The following is a 16,180-nucleotide window of genomic DNA, read 5'->3' on the forward strand; positions in this document are numbered from 1 at the left end:
ACTATATTTTCCTCTATTTCCAACCAAGGAAGATATTTATTTTGATCAAATAATTTCTTAAGTGGGCAGAGCACTAAAGACAAAGCATATAAATTGAATTTGGATAAACCTTGACCCCCAAAACCTTTGGGTTGCTGTAGTGTATTCATCTTCATTCTGGGTCGTTTCCCTTTCTATATAAAATATGACACTGAACTTTGAATCTTTTCCTAGTACCCTAATGGCGTGGGCAAAGGAAGCATGCTAGCAAAAAATGTAGTCTAGGCAAGACATTCATTTTGACTATCGAAATTCAACCTGATAGAGTTAATGTTACAATAAACCATCTGTCGAGATCTGCTGTAATTGCAGCTGAAACTTGTTTGTAGTTCTTTGAAACAAACAATGTAGAGAGGGAAAAATGTAAATACCCAGGTATTTAAAATTGGTCACAATTGGTATATTCGATTCTATATTGAGATTGAACATTGCTTTGTTAAATGGAAGCAGAAATTATTTAGTGAGGTTGATCTTGTAGCTTGATACAGTATACTGCTGAATTGTCTGAATATACTTAATACGTTAGGGAGGGATTGTGGTACATTGTCAAAGTACAATAATATGTTATCTGCATATAATGAGATTTGGTGACCCGTGTCCTTAACTGATATTTGCCTTATATCTTGGGATTTATGTCTTTTTTTAGCTAAAGGCTCCAGTGATAGGGCAAATAAGAGGCTGGACACTGGACAGCAAACTGTGAGGAGCGTTGATTACCCGTCAAGGCCATCGCAGAGGGGTTACCATACAGTGTTTTTAACAGTCATAAACATTTTGCCAAATCCCATACGTTCCATAGTATATCAGAGGTAGGACCATTCGAGACGGTCAAAGGCCTTCTCTTCATCAATTGACAGGACTGCACAGGGTGATGGTATACAGTGACTTCGGAAAGTATTCAGATCCCTTGACTTTTTCCACATTGTGTTACGTTACAGCGTTATTCTAAAATGGATTAAATAAAACAATTTCCTCAACAATCTACACACAATACCCCATAATGACAAAGTGAAAACAGGTTTTTAGAATGTTTGCAAATTTATTAAAATAGAAATACCTTATTTACATACGTATTCAGAACCTTTGCCATGAGACTCAAAATTGGGCTCAGGTGCATCCTGTTTCCATTGATCATCCTACAACTGAGCTCCAAGACAGGATTGAGTCGTGGCACAGATCTGTGGAAGGGTACCAAAACATTTCTGCAGCATTGAAGGTCCCCAAGAACACAGTGGCCTCCATCATTCTTAAATGGAAGAAGTTTGGAACCACTAAGACTCTTCCTAGAGCTGGCTGCCCGGCCAAACTGAGCAATCGGGGGAGAAGGGCCTTGGTCAGGGAGGACAACCATTTCTGCAGCACTCCACCAATCAGGCCTTTATGGTAGAGTGGCCAGATGGAAGCCACTCCTCAGTAAAAGGCACATGGAGATTGGAGAAAGCCAAAAGGCACCTAAAGACTCTCAGACCATGAGAAACAAGATTCTCTGATCTGATGAAACCAAGATTGAACTCTTTGGCCTGAATGCCAAGCATCACGTCTGGAGGAAACCTGGCACCATCCCTACAGTGAAGCATCATGCTGTGGGGATATTTTTCAGCGGCAGGGACTGGGAGACTAGTCAGGATCGAAGGAAAGATTAACAGAGCAAAGTACAGAGAGATCCTTGATGAAAACCTGCTCCAGAGCACTCAGGACCTCAGACTGGGGCAAAGGTTTACCTTCCAACAGGACAACGACCCTAAGCACACAGCCAAGACAACGCAGGTGTGGCTTCAGGTCAAGTCTCTGAATGTCCTTGAGTGGCCCAGCCAGAGCCCAGACTTGAACCAGATTGAACATCTCTGGAGAGACCTGAAAATAGCCATGCAGCAACGCTCCCCATCCAACCTGACAGAGCTTGAGAGGATCTGCAGAGAAGAATGGGAGAAACTCCCCAAATACAGGTGTGCCAAGCTTGTAGTGTCATACCCAAAAAGACTTGAGGCTGTAATTGCTGCCAAAGGTGCTTCAGCAAAGTACTGAGTAAAGGGTCTGAATACTTATGTAAATGTGATATCAGTTTTTTTTTCTACCTGTATTTGTAAAAAAAAAATGTTATTTTCTTCAAATAAGGCTGTAACCTAACCAAATGTGGAAAAAGTCAAGGGGTCTGAATACTTTCCGAAGGCACTGTATTAGGTGTAATGTGTATTAAATGTAGGAGAAGTCTCAGATTGTCTGACGCTATTCTATGTTTGACAAAACCTGTTTGATCAGGATGAACTAGTTTGGGTAAAATGGTTTCAAGGCATTTGGCTAGAGCCTTGGCATACAGTTTCATGTCAGTGTTGATAAGGGAGAGATGCCTATGACTTGAACAGAGAGTTGGGTCTTTACCTTTTTATGTAACAGAGAAAATTGCAGTATTAACATCTCTATTGAAAAAGCCCATTTGAATAGATGTTTGTACCATTTCTAATAATATCGGACCAAGTTCAGACCAAAAGGTTAAATACAATTCCGGTGGGATGCCATCCCATTCAGGGGATTTACCTCAGTTCATGTCTTTCAATGCATCATGCAGTTCATTGAGTGTTATAGGTGCATCTAGAGAGTGTGCATCATCATCGGAGGAAAGTTGCAGTAGATTCAAGCCCTCTGTCACGATCGGCGATAGAAGTGGACCAATGCGCAGCGTTATGAGTGAACATACTTTAATTATTTGATGCACTACACGAAACAAAACGATACGTGAAGTCCTTGGTTTGCAGTCACAAACCATACACGGAACAAGATCCCACAAACACTGTGGCAAAACAGGCTACCTAAGTATGGTACCCAATCAGAGACAACAAGCAACAGCTGATTCATGTTGCCTCTGATTGAGAACCACACCGGCCAACATAGAAACAAATGAACTAGATAAACAACCTAGCACAAAAACACATAGAAACAACCCACCCTGGCTCAACATAACAGAGTCCCAGAGCCAGGGCGTGACATCCTCAAAAAAAGGGTATTGTGCTGTCTGAGGTATTTTGTACTTCAGAACTGTATAGTTTTTCATATACATTTTTAATTGTAAATTAATTGATGGTGAATCATGCAAGAGAACACAATCATCAGACTGAATGGAAACAATGTCAGCAAGACTATCTTTATTGCGTAATTTGCTAGCTAACGGGAAGCTAGGTCTATTACCGTCCAGACAGTGGTGTAAAGTACTTAAGTAAAAATACTTTAAAGTACTACTTAGTTTGTTTTTTGGGGTATCTGTACTTTACTTTACTATTTCTTTTTTGACACCTTTTACTTTTACTTCACTACATTCCTAAAAAAAATATTGTACTTTTTACTCCATACATTTTCCCTGACAACCCAAAGTACTTGTTACATTTTGAATGCTTAGCAGGACAGGGAAAATGTGACATTCAAGCACTTATCAAGAGAACACGTGGTCATCCCTATTGCCTCTGGTCTTGCGGACTCACTAAACACAAATGTATCTTTTGTAAATAATGTCTGAGTGTTTGTCACGCCCTGGCTCTGGGGACTCTTATATGTTGAGCCAGGGTGTTAGTTTATATGTGTAGTGTCTATGTTTTGTTTTCTATGTGTTCTTTTCTAGATCGTGTGTTTCTGTGTTAGCCGGGGTGGTTCCCAATCGGAGGCAGCTGTGTCTTGTTGTCTCTGATTGGGAACCATACTTAGGCAGCCTGTTGTGCACTTGTTATTTGTGGGATCTTGTTCCGTGTAGGTTTGTGTTTATGACCGAGGACTACACGTTTCGTTTTGTTGTTTTGTGAGTTTGTGTAGTACTAATTAAAAGATGTACGCATATCACGCTGCGCCTTGGTCCACTTATTACGACGATCGTGACAGTGTTGGAGTTTGCCCCTGTCTATCCATACATTTTAAAAACAAGAAAATGGTGCTGTCTGGTTTGCATAATTTAAGGAATTTGAAATTATGTATACTTTTACTTTTGAAATGTAAGTATATTTTAGCAATTACATTTGCTTTTGATACTTAAGTATATTTTAAACCAAATACTTTTAGACTTTTACTCAAGTAGTATTTTGCTCGGTGACTTTCACTTACTTGAGTAACTTTCTATTAAGGTATCTATACTTTTACTCAAATATGACAATTGGGTAGTTTTTCCACCACTGCATCCAGATAATCCGATTTGTGACTCGTTTCAGGAAACTAGGTGTATGTCGCACGTCACTACTTCACAGGAGAGGCATTTTAAAGTCAACCTTTTTTATCAAAATGCGTTTTTGGGCAGAAATACCTTCTGGAACATGTGAACTTTCATGTGCCTTAATAACAAACTTGTATGCCATCTGTAAATACGAATAAAATTGTTAAACTACGAGCTTAGTTGGTTTAGCCACAGAAAAAGACAGGAACCTTCCCGCTAGCCATGATTTGCTGAGATAATGGATGGACTGGACATGGCGAGAGATGAGTTCTGATGGTCTGCCATGTAGCAGGCTTCTGTCTATAACATGACCTGGTCAGTATGTGTATGTAATCCTTTCTAACGCTGCTTTTTTTTAAAGATACCACATAGTAGAACTGCAAAAGTGTTGCTCTCCACTTTCTGGAGGACTGAGTTTTGAACTCAGTGGAATGCCCGGTAGAATTAGAGTATGATAGCTAAGCAGATGGAGAAAATTCTGGCGTTTGATTGCAAATATGCAGAGGGAGTTGAAAAGAGAACACACAGAAGGCTGTTGTATAGAACATCTGTCTCCAGATTTCATCTTCAAACCAAGGGCAACCATGACATCTGTGACAGAGGGAGAAGCATCCATCCATGTATACGGGTAAGAGAGTCTAGCTAGCTACATTTTCAGATATTATAAGTTTCTAATTTAGTCAGAAAGTCGTTTTCATTTCAAGTTAAAGCGTACTGTTAGCTAGCTAGCTAACGTTAGCTGGCTGGCTCGCTAGCTAACGTTACGTGTATGACCTGGGTAGTAATATTATTCGTATCTCAGAGCCATTTGCATTGCTAGTTATAGCCTAATGTTAGCTAGAGAGCTAACATTGAACCTGGTTGGTTAGCTACCTGCAGATTCATGCAGGGTAGTAACGTTATGAGTTGGGATTATGGTTCATTGTTTAAACAAAAAACTCCACTATGCAAGTAACAATTTCACTGTACTGTTTATACCTTCTGTAGCCTGTGCATGTGACAAATAAGCATCGATTTTATTTGATATAATATGTGTTTACCAGAGACGGTAATCTGAAGAACAACATGACCTGCACCAAAGTCAAATTAGGATATAACGTTAGGCCAACGAGACAGTGTCCAAGTTCTAAAATTCTCCGGTAGAATGCCCTGCTTTTATTTCATCACACTCACAACCGTAAGCTATTTTCTGTAATTGGCTAGCCATTAACTTGTAAATAATGATCTTGTTGTGTGTTTATTTTCCTGTAATAATGAATATAAATGAGCTAAAGTGAAAACGTTGTCAGCTATATGATATGGTCATTATTTGAACTGGCTAGCCAGCTAACTTAACATTAGCTAGCTAGCTAACAAGCTAGAAACAAACCAAAACATTGTTTAGAAAGTTACATTTAGTTGCCTGGTTTGCTAGATTGACGTACTAAATTCATTTTTAAACGAGTGGGTTTATTGGTGTTAAAATACACCAGTTATGGTATTTTGGACATGCAGCATGTCGTTTTTGTGTTTATACTTTTTCATAACGACAAGTTTGATATCGGACGACAATAGAATGTTTATGATGTCACTGCGACAACTGTCAATAGACATAGTATTAACCAACCTTTAGTCTTGAAATCTTTGGTTGTTTAGTACTTGGCCTCACATGTGAATCCTTAAAGAGATGGGTGGGGCTAAGGCATAAGAGGGTGTGAACGATGCTGAATGGGTGTAGACAAAGAAGAGCTCTCCAGTAGGTTTACCAAAACATTCAAGGAACAAAGTTGATCAACTTTCAAAGCAGAATTACTTTCCGGTTGTTCCTCAACAGTAGTGTATGATATGTCATTTTCTAGCTCTGAGTGTCTACTTTTATCCAATGTAAAAAACACTATTGCAAATTTTGCTACATACAGTGGGGGAAAAAAGTATTTAGTCAGCCACCAATTGTGCAAGTTCTCCCACTTAACCCTCCCATTGTCCTAGGGTCAAAATGACCCGCCACTGTGTTAAACCAACTTTATTTAATTTTTATATTTTTAAAGAAAGTCTCACTGCCTCCTTCTCACAAATGATCAAAAAAATATAAAAATTAAATAAAGTTGGTTTAACACAGTGGCGGGTAATTTTGACCCTAGGACAACGGGAGGGTTAAAAAGATGAGAGCGGCCTGTAATTTACATCATAGGTACACGTCAACTATGACAGACAAATAGAGATTTTTTCCCCCAGAAAATCACATGGTAGGTTTTTTAATGAATTTATTTGCAAATTATGGTGGAAAATAAGTATTTGGTCACCTACAAACAAGCAAGATTTCTGGCTCTCACAGACCTGTAACTTCTTCTTTAAGAGGCTCCTCTGTCCTCCACTCGTTACCTGTATTAATGGCACCTGTTTGAACTTGTTATCAGTATAAAAGACACCTGTCCACAACCTCAAACAGTCACACTCCAAACTCAAACAGTCACACTCCAAACTCCACTATGGCCAAGACCAAAGAGCTGTCAAGGACACCAGAAACAAAATTGTAGACCTGCACCAGGCTGGGAAGACTGAATCTGCAATAGGTAAGCAGCTTGGTTTGAAGAAATAAACTGTGGGAGCAATTATTAGGAAATGGAAGACATACAAGACCACTGATAATCTCCCTCGATCTGGGGCTCCACGCAAGATCTCACCCCGTGGGGTCAAAATGATCACAAGAACGGTGAGCAAAAATCCCAGAACCACACGGGGGGACCTAGTGAATGACCTGCAGAGAGCTGGGACCAAAGTAACAAAGCCTACCATCAGTAACACACTACGCCGCCAGGGACTCAAATCCTGCAGTGCAAGACGTGTTCCCCTGCTTAAGCCAGTACATGTCCAGGCTCGTCTGAAGTTTGCTAGAGTGCATTTGGAGGATCCAGAAGAGGATTGGGAGAATGTCATATGGTCAGATGAAACCAAAATAGAACTTTTTGGTAAAAACTCAACTCGTCGTGTTTGGAGGACAAAGAATGCTGAGTTGCATCCAAAGAACACCATACCTACTGTGAAGCATGGGGGTGAAAACATCATGCTTTGGGGCTGTTTTTCTGCAAAGGGACCAGGACGACTGATCCGTGTAAAGGAAAGAATGAATGGGGCCATGTATCGTGAGATTTTGAGTGAAAACCTCCTTCCATCAGCAAGGGCATTGAAGATGAAACATGGCTGGGTCTTTCAGCATGACAATGATCCCAAACACACCACCCGGGCAACGAAGGAGTGGCTTCGTAAGAAGCGTTTCAAGGTCCTGGAGTGGCCTAGCCAGTCTCCAGATCTCAACCCCATAGAAAATCTTTGGAGGGAGTTGAAAGTCCGTGTTGCCCAGCGACAGCCCCAAAACATCACTGCTCTAGAGGAGATCTGCATGGAGGAATGGGCCAAAATACCAGCAACAGTGTGTGAAAACCTTGTGAAGACTTACAGGAAACGTTTGACCTGTGTCATTGCCAACAAAGGGTATATAACAAAGTATTGAGAAACTTTTGTTATTGACCAAATACTTATTTTACACCATAATTTGCAAATAAATTCATTAAGAATCCTACAATGTGATTTTCTGGATCAATTTGTCTGTCATAGTTGACGTGTACCTATGATGAAAATTACAGGCCTCTCTCATCTTTTTAAGTGGGGAACTTGCACAATTGGTGGCTGACTAAATACTTTTTTTCCCCACTGTATCATCCTTCATTATATGAGTGTCCTGGAGCATGGCAATATCTACTCCTTTCCTATTCATAATATCAAGACTACTAGTATAATTTTTTTTCTATTATGCCCTGTAAATTCCAAGAAAGTACAGATAACCATTAACATTTTTGAAAATACTTTATTGCAAATGTAATAATGAGTACATTCCCATTTTAAAGTAAATAGATGAGTAATCAAATCAGCATAGAATATGTAAAAATAAAAAAATACATTTCCCAAGAGTCCTCCCAAACCGCAACTCATAAACTCCACCCTTTCCCTACCCTCCCACCAAAAAGGGAAAAACTCATGATTAAATTGTAGTTGTATTATACTCGTAATATCTACAGCATCCCTTTCTCATATACTCCAACAGCTCTGCATCCAGTAGCAGGACAATAATAAATCGCCCATCCACAGGGCTCCCTCTATTCATTTATTTTGTCCCATAATCTAAGTATCAAATCAATTCTACTGGACTAGAAAAAAAGGATCATGAACAAAATGAAACCATTTATGGTGAAATAAAAATAAATAAACGTAAAACCAAATATTGTTTGTCCAATCGCTGTTTGATAGGGACACGGTATAAACCATTCAACAGATCATGATTTGGTCATTACTGTTCAGTTCCCTCGGGGATATTCTATTAGTGGGTCCCATCTTGGCAGGGAAAAAGAAGAAGAAAAATAAAAAACTAAGTGAATGGAACACCCGGCCACAGACAGATAGGGGTTGAATATAAATAATAATTCAGTCAAGAAAGCAGCCGTGCACTATGACATGAGAGTAAATCATATTTTGGAGTGAAATAATGTCTCACTTGGTTCTGTTTGTATCCGTATTGATTTGTCTACATGAGAACGGACAATGCTCAATCAGAAAGATGCGATTATGCCCAACCACGTAACCGAGGGTGGGAAAAAAAGGAATCCATAGTTCAAAATAAGTCTATACAGCCTCCATTTATAGATCTATTTTGCGTCCCAGGTATTATAAGACCTGGAGAGAGTTCGTTTTGTTAGAAGCAAATCAATTATGAATTGCAAAGTCTGTGGCAGATCGTACAAATCATATTCTGTCATACCTGGGATATTTGTGGGTGTTACATGCTGACCACACCGCCCACGTTACGTGCGCGAACGTTGCAAAATAAATGTACACATACATGTTATTCAATCATATTATCCAAACTGGTCACGCGCGTCAACGAGCGTCTGCGTTTGTGACGCTTGACGCGCTGCAAGTCCCGCCTCTCCCCATTGGTTTTTAGGAGCATATACCCACATGGGTGACTGAAAGATGAACTATCCAGTCCAGTTGGTGGTGGTCATGCACCTTTAAAGTTTGTTGCCAACTGCCATATAAAGTCCAAAGAAGAAGAATAACCCTGAAGGAGGAGAGATAACTATTAAACGAACTCGGTTCACCCTTTTATCTGTGGACTAATTGTCGGAGAAGAGGACCTTGTGCATTTCATGTAAAATAACAACCCAATGTTTATATCCAAGGACAAATTAGCTAGCAACAGCAAGCTAGCTAGCTAAATTGCCATAAATGTTTAATGCTTTTCGACCTACTCCCAAATTAATATAGCTGGTTCAGAGTTTGTTTTGATATTTCAACCTGCATGTCCTGATCGCGTCTGGTGTGGGTGGACAAAATCAACATGCGAGCGGTGTGGTCAGCATGTTAGACCATATTATGCGCCTGTTCATGGGCCCGTGCCCACATGATCAAAAAGCATGTGCGGCCTACAGGACCGTGGTCGGGGGAGTTGAATCAAGCGTTGGCTTGACTTGCCTCTCGTAGAAAGAAGTCCATTGCTTCCGAGGCTTCCATGAAGGTGTGGGTCTTGTTGTTGAAGGTGATCGGCAGCTTTGCGGGTGAACCACGTCGTACTAAAGTTGTTTTTGCGCAGTAGTCCTCTCAACTCATTGTAGGTAGCTTACTGTTTCCGTAGCTCTGCAGGTAGATGCTGATCGTCTGTCCTTGGTACTGCAGTCTCCCCATCTATCCTGCCACGCGAAGAATCATTCGTTTTGCTTCGATGCTATGTAGCTCTGTTATCATACACTGATTTCCATTTGTCATAGGTTCGGTGCGATGAGTAATGTTCACCAGAGGGGTGGGACCAAGCTTATTTTGACCAAAAAGCTCATAGAAAATTTTACATAGGTTGTCGGTTTACGAGCTTCAATTCCATGATCCAGTCCAATTATTCTCAAATTGAATTTTTTGCTGGGTTTTCTAACGCCCGTGTCTTTTCCTCCAACAGCTTATTCGCCGTTAGCAATTTATCATAATTCTTCTCCACCGTTTACAGCCGAGCGTAATGCAGTAGCTGAAACCTCTAGATATTTTACTTTTGAGTCACAGTTAGTTAACGTGGTTTGAAGTTTCGCCAGTGTGTCATGGATTGGACTCAGTTTGGTGTCAAGAGCGGAGGATATTTCCTCGCGGACAATGTCTCTGGTCATCTTTGCAAGTGATCTATTGGAGTGCTGCATGTTTTTATACAGCATCCGCGTGTAGTTTGAGGTTTGCACCAAACACAACTTTAAAAAAAAAAGTAAAGCAATACCGTTTTAATCGTAATTTTGAAAAATAACGATAGATCTGTCGTGGATAAAGTCTTAATTTGAGGGAATTCCGTGGTATGACCTAAACTCGTTCACTGCATGCCCCTGGAAGTCGTCTGACCTTTGTTATTCCTAATCTATATCAATGACCTTGCTGCTGTGTCTTCTACAGTACTTCTCATTCTCTTTGCTGATTATACCAATTAGATTTTATCACACAATAATTGTTATTCACTAATTAATGAAGCAAACTCAGGTATGGCCACATTTTCTAAATGGTTTCAGATAATCAAATTATCTTTAAATGTTTTTAAAAATCCAACTTAATTGTATTCACTAGTAAGAATAAGAAATATTGTTTTAAAAAAAGAGCCAGAATCTCAATTGGTGGGAATGAAATGGAACAAGTCACATCCACTAGATTCCTCGTAGTTCTAATTGATGAAACGTTATCCTGGAAAGATCATATTAAATGTGTCTGTAGCAAAGTGATGAAATCGTTTGGTATCATCAGAAAGATTAGTGGTTTGGTTCATCATACTTTGCCTCCTAACTCTATACTATAGCTTAATTGACCCATGTCTCATTTACTGTAATATTGTCTGGGCCAGTACATATGCATCCTACCCACATAAATTACTCATCATACAAAATACATTTGCAAGACTAGCCACCTCCTCTAATTACCTGGCTCCATCTGCACCTTTGTTTAAGAAACTCAATAACTTGTCTATTTACGACATTAATACCAATCAATACGACCAATTATGCACTTTCATCTACAAATACTTGTACTTCCCAGACAGTTTACCCAAACCCTTCAATGGATTCTTCCAGGTTAATTCTGAAATCCATCTATATAACACAAGACACTGCGATAACCTTCACCCTCCCCACTGCAGCACCTCACATAGTAAATTCACTATCAGATACAGAGGAACCATATTCTGGAATTCTTATCTTCACATTGTCAAAACCTCATCATCCCTCAATAACTTCAAACAAAGACTGGGAATCAGCCTGATGAATCAAACTACCCAATAATCCCCTCCATGTAGCCTAACTCTCTCACTCACACACACACACATGCACACACACACATAATCAAACATGCTTTTTCTTGTATACTGAGTGATTCATGCCTTGTTTAACTGTTCGAACAAATGTTGTTGTTTTTTTAAACTTATATTTGTGGTGTGGTTTTCATATAAGCCCTTTTGGGCTTCCAACCTCACCTGTACACCGTTTTTACCCGTTTTTTATCTGTGCTGTTTTGTTTTTCACTTATTTTCTTTGGTGCGAATAAATAAAATCTAAAAACCTTTCTTGACCTTACAGTTCCTGTAACTCAACTACAGTCTCTTGCATATTGCTAAATACTTTTTATGGAGTTAGATAATTCATTTAATAGGCTTTGTTAACATATTAATTGCATAGTCTTATTATGGGCGCACTACAGGCTGACCCCTTCAGGGGCTCCCTAGAGCAGAGCGGTATTACAGGAACACAAAGGCCGCTGCTACTGCTGCTGGAGCCCAGGCTGGCCTGCTTTATGGTTGTCACTAGCTCTCAGGTGTGAGATGTGAGGACTGAGATGGTCTGTCCTGTCTATTGACCAAGTGATTAAAGCGAAGGCTACAAGTTTTAGTTATTCTGATAAGGACAGATCTCAGATCTGTTAGTAATTGAGCTGGGTTATGAATGGAAGAATATTCTGCATTCTTTGTTTTATTAGGTAGGCCTACTCCGTAGATACCTGTTTGACTGACTGTGTCAAGGACAATTCAGTAGTTAATCTGTTTCTCATCTATTGTCCCTGTGTTTGTCTGGGCATGAGATGACCCTGGAGGAGAGGATGCTGATTAGTGACCTGAATAAATGTGACTTTGGGGAGCTCCACCCCATGCACAAGGAGAAGGTGGAGGCTGGGCCATTACTCAAGGAAGAGATAAATGACTACTCCAATATATTGGATTGAGTGTAATTGCTATGGATAAACAATATTGTGAGAGCAAAGGGGGTTAATATTAAAACTAGTTGAGATCAAGCAGGCTTTATTATATTTCATTCCAGGTAATGAAAGAGGCCAACCAGAAAATAGTGGAGGAGTATGGCTTCTGTATGCATGACCACCACCGGGAGCGAATCGGCAACTTTAAGATTGAGCCCCCGGGTCTGTTCCGAGGGCGGGGGGAGCACCCTAAACAAGGCATGTTGAAGAAGAGGATCCAGGATGTCATCATCAACTATGCAAAGTGAGACTGGCTCGGCTCAGAACATTGACTGGCTGGTAAAGGAGAGGTTACAGGAGAGGAAATGGTTAATAAAAGAGAAGGTTTGCTGGCCAGATAAACACTATGAAACAGTTAACTGATGGAACAGTCCCACAACGGGTTTTAATGTTCCAATAGTCATCGCTCAATAAGGTTCAGTAGTTGTATCTAGAGGAAGACCACATGTTAGTTTTCCAAACTACTCCACTCCTCTAAGACCTCTTGTCTGTGTGTCTTGTCATATGATGGTGCAATAATTTGGTGCATTTTTTGTTTTTTATTTTTTATTTTTTGGGGTGATTTTTCAGGGGGTGCTGCAGCACCCTCAGCACCCCTACTTCCCGTGGCTATGGGTTTTACTATATCATTTATTCCATCCTAGCCATATTTCCTAATCTGCTTGCATGTGCCTCCCCAAGGTGTTTTGGTGCTCAACGTTTTTCCACACCCTAACGTTTATTATAAACTGGGTGGTTCAAGCCTTGAATGCTGATTGGCTGACAGCCATGGTGTATCAGACCGTATACCATGGGTATAACAAAACATGTATTTGTACTGCTCTAATTACGTTGGCAACCAGTTTATAATAGCAATAAGGCACCTCTGGGGTTTGTGGTATATGGCCAATATACCACGTTGCGTCGTGCATAAGACAGCCCTTAGCCGTGGTATATTGGCCATATACCACACCCCCTCGTGCCTTAATGCTTAACTATACCACAGGTCAATATTGTCTACCATCCTAACTGTATATCCTGCTCTCTATCCACCATTCATAGTTACAATAGTGTTAGGTGGATCGTTTGTCTAGATCTGCAATAGGCTAACTAGCAAACATACCACACATAAAAACATTCAAAGCTGCATCACTTTTCAATATGAATCCACCAGAATCAATAGGAATAGCTGATAGGCAGCAGAGAGGCCAATTGCATCATTGTGCATGAAAGAACAGTGAAGACATGAGACACGCAGCTCAAAAACCTCCCCTATTGATCTTGTTTAGGGACAATACAATTATTCTACCTAGACTAGCCTACAACACCACAATGCCATGAGTAATTGTGAGTACAACATTCTACTCTAGGCTGCAGTGAAAATGTAATTTGAATAACGGCGCGAAAGCCATGTAAGTTGAACGTTTCATTCCATTAATTCCATTTGGATGAGTTGTAGCACCACTCTCGACAGTTCATCATGTATTTTTACTTCTGATACTGAGATGAGCTGTCTGTTGCAGGTCATCATTCTCCCAAGTCGTCCTATAATAATGTGGCCACATATGATCCCAGCAGGCCCAGTTATTCAGGAAAGCTTAACACACACTCTGCCTCTCCAATCCAAGCGGATATTCTTTGCGCACCTACAACCTAACGCTTCAGTATAGCCTAAATATGTGTCATTTAACTTTTAAAATGTATTACCAGTCACAATGTTTGAATCTGATTAGGCTACTTCAAAAGTCTCCTGTAGGCATGCGCCCGTTCGTCCAAAATATAATTCCAGCATCCTCAAAATGGTTTGACATTAACCAGGTTTCCATCCAACCTTTTTATGCGAGTAAAGTACATGGCGGATAAAAAATGTCAAGACATCATGGGAAAGCATGCAGTTTATTAGGCTAGATTAAATAAATTATGATAAATTATGATTAACTTCACAGGGTGGTGAAAGTGTACAGTGATGAGCTTGAGGGTCTTATTCTGGTGTTTGGCTGCCGTTTGACAAATACAAATAATCTCACACCTTTGTCCATAATAATCTCTTCATGTAGGTTATACCTGCACTGTATCTGCGAGCTGTTGGCTAGAGCGCACGTGCCAATACCAGAGTGGGCGCATTCGCTATACCTAAGCAAAAAAATTTGTGACAAAACCATCAGTAGGCCTGGAGTTGAATACATGGGAATTGAACCGCAAAAGTTATTTTTATGTGCACTACGTATTTATGCACAGACTTTTATCCGGAAAAAGTCAATTTTAATGGAAACAACTCTGATAAGAAAATGCGCATATCGTTTTTATGCAGATTCTATCATATTTGCATGAAAATCTGTCACCAATTGGATGGAAACCTAGCTATAGACACTCTAAAGACTCTGGCAAGTGTGCTAGTCCAGTGTCACTTTGATTATGCCTGCACATAATGGTTCAACAGCAGCCCCGAACATCTAAATAAGCTACAGACCAGACAAGCTTGTAAGAATTGTACTTTTTTTTTTTTTTTCTTCAGTCATTTAGCAGACGCTCTTATCCAGAGCAACTTACCGTTAGTGAGTGCATACATTATTATTTTTTCATACTGGCCCCCCGTGGGAATCGAACCCACAACCCTGGCGTTGCAAACGCCATGCTCTACCAATTGAGCTACATCCCTGCTGGCCATTCCCTCCCCTACCCTGGACCAATTGTGCGCCGCCCCATGGGTCTCCCGTTCGCAGCCAGCTACGACAGAGCCTGGATTCGAACCAGGATCTCTAGTGGCACAACTAGCACTGCGATGCAGTGCCTTAGACCACTGCGCCACTCAGGAGACTTGGAGTACTTAAACTCCCCCCTCATACTCATCTGGAGGTCAAGCACTTCAAGTGGAAAAAACAGTAGTATTAATTAAACTTAGTCTGGTCCACAGAATCATCATGGACTCAGCCCCCAGGTATGTATCCAACCATTTTTCATTTGTTGGAGATGTCCACACCACCAGCATAATACCAGAGCCAGAGACTCACTGTTTTAAATATGAGTATCTGGTAAGAACCCATTTTTATATACCGGCGCTGTTGAGTGGAACAAACTACCACATCAACTCAAAGCCATACCAACCATAACCACTTTTTAAAATAATGTCAAAAGCTGGCTGTGTGAACAGAATAACTTTTTTTTGTCTGGAAAAAAAGTATTTAGTCAGCCACCAATTGTGCAAGTTCTCCCACTTAAAAAGATGAGAGGCCTGTAATTTTCATCATAGGTACACGTCAACTATGACAGACAAAATGAGAAAAAGAAATCCAGAAAATCACATTGTAGGATTTTTAATGAATTTATTTGCAAATTATGGTGGAAAATAAGTATTTGGTCACCTACAAACAAGCAAGATTTCTGGCTCTCACAGACCTGTAACTCCCTGTCCTCCACTCGTTACCTGTATTAATGGCACCTGTTTGAACTTGTTATCAGTATAAAAGACACCTGTCCACAACCTCAAACAGTCACACTCCAAACTCCACTATGGCCAAGACCAAAGAGCTGTCAAAGGACACCAGAAACAAAATTGTAGACCTGCACCAGGCTGGGAAGACTGAATCTGCAATAGGTAAGCAGCTTGGTTTGAAGAAATCAACTGTGGGAGCAATTATTAGGAAATGGAAGACATACAAGACCACTGATAATCTC

The 16,180-nt window shown here is 40.3% G+C and overlaps 1 pseudogene; it reads left to right on the forward strand.

Moving 5' to 3' along the window:
* Positions 1-16,180, forward strand: part of LOC121577468 — a 50,553-nt pseudogene that overhangs the window by 21,169 nt on the left and 13,204 nt on the right.

Source organism: Coregonus clupeaformis, chromosome 29 (genome assembly GCF_020615455.1).
Source record: "Coregonus clupeaformis isolate EN_2021a chromosome 29, ASM2061545v1, whole genome shotgun sequence".
Classification (NCBI taxonomy): domain Eukaryota; kingdom Metazoa; phylum Chordata; class Actinopteri; order Salmoniformes; family Salmonidae; genus Coregonus; species Coregonus clupeaformis.